The following is a 4,600-nucleotide window of genomic DNA, read 5'->3' as shown; positions in this document are numbered from 1 at the left end:
TATGGGGCTAATCGCAGTCATACGCATTCCACGACACCAATGCGGTGTGTGAATGTGTTATGAATGTTAAGTTTCTGTTCGATGGGCTTTGCCGACAGCTGAAGTTGGTGGGAATGTGTGTGAAAGGGTGAAGTAGTGTGGAGGAGGTGGAGAGACTAGAGAAGGCGCTATACAAGTACAGGTCCATGGTGGGTGACCAGTTTGACGCATCGGACTCACTTGCATGAAGAAGAAGGCATGCAAGGTGAGGGAGATGGTAGGTCATACAGCCGTTCCAGTCACCGAGTGTGTTCGTCGTCAGAGAGGAGAGGAAATATGTTGCACAACAAATGATCAATTGTGGGTGCTGTGAGAGAGAGGCGAGAGAGCAGAAAGAAACTCATGTTATCCGTACATGAGCGAGGGTGTTAGTACCAAGGTAAAGTATGTAGTGAATTGGTATGTGAAACCAGACTTGGCAATAAATCGGATCCAGGACGAGACGGGGTGTGTGTGGACCAAGGATTGGCGAGGGTGGATGGGAGGACACCTTGCTGTTATAATGATGCACATATGGGTGCTCTGGAGGGGGGATTTAGTGGATCCTTCTGAGAGATGGCCCACAGAGCAAGAGTGAGGTCTGGTTTAGATCAAGAGAAAGGTATGGGAAAAGGTGTCCAGTGAGTGCCCAGCAGGACTCAGCACACAGGGCTGCAAGCGAGGGAGCAAATTTTGGCTGAAGACAGGGATCTGGTGACACCCCCCCGATGTTTTGGGCATCGGTGTAGCCAGCAGGCACTGGTTGCGATTATTTAAGTTTGAATTAGCAACTTGAACACAGAGAGTCTCATGACGGCGGATGTGTTGGAAGGTGATAAAGGCAGATGCAAGTTATTGAAATGTTAAGTGTGAGGGCCCGAGCACTGAACGTGCGATAGGCCCTGTTTGATTGTAATTGAAGGAGTTCTTTTTCTTTTTCTTGTTTCTCTCCGTAAGCAAACGCGAGTTATTGGAGGCGGTTGCCCATGCTCAAAAACTCATGAATCTCGGCACACATGTCAGTCGTGGCCGAAAAAATTTAGTATTCTGTGTGTCGTTTCGGTTGGCCACTAGGTGCGCGTTACTCATCATTAAAAGTGGCGTTTAGGCAATAACTTCGTCTATAGTTTGTCGCAACATTCAAGGAACCTTGAGTTATGTCCGCGTTCGGTGGGATGGAGCTGAAGTACGTCCCTATATTAGGCCACGCCCAGTTCCGCCTAGATTTTTTTCCGCTAGTGCGCGAATATGTCTATATTATATTTCTACCATCGGGAGCAATTTGGAGTTCAGTATCTTGCTCAAGGATACTTCAACATGTGGGGGCTCAGGGGTGGCTGTGGCTCAGAGGCAGAGCTGCTGAAATCAGGATGTGTGGGCTTTCAGCAGCTGGATCCTTCACTCAAGGAGACCTTTCCCCACTGTGAAGTCAGGGAGCACATCACCAAACCAAAAACCGAGGATGCAGACTGATTTCTTTTTTCTGACATTTTGCATTTGTCTTTTTGTGTTTAGAGCTTTGAAAAAATTGTCAGTTTTATATTTTATTATAATTTTTTTACTGTATTGTATAACTTTGAAAATGCAAAAAGTATAAACCTACTGATAAGGTAGTCAGTGTGTTGGTAGGGGGTTGGGTAATTTATTCATATGAGGGCGCATGTCATTATGGAGAACACAAGATCAGTTAGTTGAATGCAGTATTTGCTTTTGATATAGAATTGTAGAGTTTTGCATTTTGTGTAAGTGGTTTTGTGTTTAGGGTTTTGAGAAAATGAGCCAAAGATTAAGAAATGTGTGTGTATACAGTTGTGAAAAATTATCCTGCCTGTTTGTTTTAGATGTGGTTTGGTCTCAGCCACTACAGTGAGCGACAGATCCAGCAAAGAGACTGTGGACACACAGAGAGACAGAGAAGTGATTAAGATGACTGTGTGTCCGCTCTTATTGTGTCTCTTGTGCTGTGGAGTAGCAGCAACCATGACAAGGCTCTTTCTCCATTTATTTGTCAGGCAAAGCAGACCCACAGCTGTGTTTGTTAGGCTGTCAGCAGTGTCATTGCAGAAACAGTCATCAGTATCAAGCCCCTGTTGGCTCTTTGTGTGTTTTTAGCATATTTGTATATTAAATGTTCCATATCCTGCACTCCAGTAGACACACTGGCAGGTGCAGACGGAACTGAGCTCTTAATTCAGAACTCTGCCTGTCCTCAAACAATCATCTTTGAGGTGTAGTGGTGAGAGCTCCTCAAAAGATTTGTAATGCAAAGTAGGACATAAGAATGTTAAATACAGTGCTGATATGTGCTCAAAAAATGATTGGCAGGTTTTCTTAGACTGTACATGTTATGAGTCACAGACCTATATTGTATTTCAGGAGTTGTGTTGAGTGGTAGTGCTAATGGATGTGTGCAGATTTAATGAAAGTTTTTGAAATTTTAAGGCATTTAAACCTGTTACAGAACTGTGTTGTATTCTATGTTTTAATTTTGGTAGGAGACACAGCATTGTTAAACACTATCATTAGGATGGTTTCTCAAGAGCAATTTCTAATTTCCTCTATGCCTATAATAGTCACATAATAAAAACAAGTGGCTTCTATCTAATCAAAGTCAGCATACATTTAATTTGCATTTGAGGCCATAATAATTGACAGGCAGACATTTCTGGAAGAGTCTCTTTAGTGCAAGAGGATGATGAATGTTCAGGTTGCCTTTGAAATGATTCTTTGCTTTTGGCTTTTTGGATCATGCTAATAAATCTGATTTCAGACTTATGTTTAACACTCCACCCAGGGCAGCTACACCAACAGATAAAGGAAACCTAGTCTAAAACATGAGATTGGCTGAGGCTTCTTCAAACACATGATGTCAAAATACTACTATTTAACTGACTTCTCTGCACTGGCTCCTTGTAAAATTCAGAATAGAATTTAAAATCCTCCTCCTCCTCACCTACAAAGCTCTTCACATATCTTAAAGAGCTCATAGTACCCTATTACCCCACTAGAACACTGTGCTGCACACTGCAGGGCTGCTTGTGGTTCCTATAGTAGTGTGCATGTGTATATATATGTATGTGTACATATGTTAACACACACTTATGCACATCTTCTGGATTATTGGATTATTCCTTTGTACATTACAAGTATATTGTGACCTTTTGCAGATACCTTGGACTTTATTGTCTAAATTCTGCTAGCGTGGTCCTCTACCTGGCCTGTGAGAGAGGTAAAACAATTGCCATTATCACACAGTCACACCTAATACTCCAACTACAATCCTCATTCCTATCAAACAGTTTGCTCCATCTGTGATAAGTAGACCTATACAGACTAGAATGAGGTACAAATAAACATTTGAATAGAAGATCTTCCATAGAATCTTAAGATACTTGAGTATTAACATAGAAATTGTTAACATAGAAGAAAAGTGTGCTCTCAATTTGTGGAAATAAATAAATATATTGTTTCAGACAACTTGAACAATGTTTATAATGGTAGTGCTGAGTTGAAGTCATGTCAACTGACATACTTAACTTGACTGGTATTTGCTGAGATCAAACTTGGAGAGGAGAGAACACAAGTTTACCTGATCACTGTTCCCACAATTTACTGTCATGGTGTGTTTTTCCTCTGTTCGTGACCAGACGGATAGTTCTGTTTCATCCTCTCACTGAACACTGACACCCACTTTGATTTTGTAATTTGCGGGGCACTGTACATCCCGCATTGTGAGTATATGTACCAAAACAAATTTGGTGTCTGTGAAAACTTACTTGGCAATAAAGCCAACTGTGATTCTCATTACAGCACAGTACAGAACACCAGTAAGCACATACCTCAGTAAACCTGAAATTAAAAACCACATACAGAGAGTAAAGCTATACTTGACTAACTGGTTTCAATCATAATTGTTGATTTAGCGGGGCTATGTTGAGGACAGAGCCCGATGGGGTAACGACGCTCCAAGACAGATGTGAGAGGAAAGCTCCCAGAGGAGGAGATCCTTCAGTAGCTGAACACTTAACAAGCCTTCCAGCCACCTCCCAGAGCAACAACTGCTACTTCATGGCACCAATAATTGGGATTTTGGCTCTGTCTGCCATCTAATGCCAGTCAGAACCACACTTAACAAATGCTTGCTGTTCTGGCCTGTGTATGCGTGTAATGTCCTGTACTTCTGTCTTCTTGAGAACCTATTACAGTTGTGGAGAGACTCTTTGTTGTTGTTATTGTTGTCATTCAAAATAAGCATTCACCCTTCTTCACGGGGCTGTTTTAGAATTTGGGCTTGACTAAAGGATTATGGTTAAAATTGGGATGAGGCTGAGTTTAATGACTGACATTTTCACTAGCGAGAATTGATTTGTTAATAATTATGAACATTTTGATTAGTGAGAACTGAGTTGTAGATATCAATTCTTAGAATTGCAACTGGTCAAAACTACATTATGGATGAGTCAAAACTGAATCATACATACCTGTAACTGAGCTTAAATAGAAATCGATGGTAAAAGTTAACTAGTTGTAATTAATTTACATATCTAAACAACAGACATTTCTATGAGGGGCCGTCAGGGAC

This window comes from Morone saxatilis, unplaced genomic scaffold (genome assembly GCF_004916995.1).
Source record: "Morone saxatilis isolate NCDOM2014 unplaced genomic scaffold, NCSU_SB_2.0 Contig16, whole genome shotgun sequence".
NCBI lineage: Eukaryota > Metazoa > Chordata > Actinopteri > Moronidae > Morone > Morone saxatilis.
The sequence above is the reverse complement of the archived record's forward strand: the minus strand, read 5'-3'. Positions refer to the sequence as shown.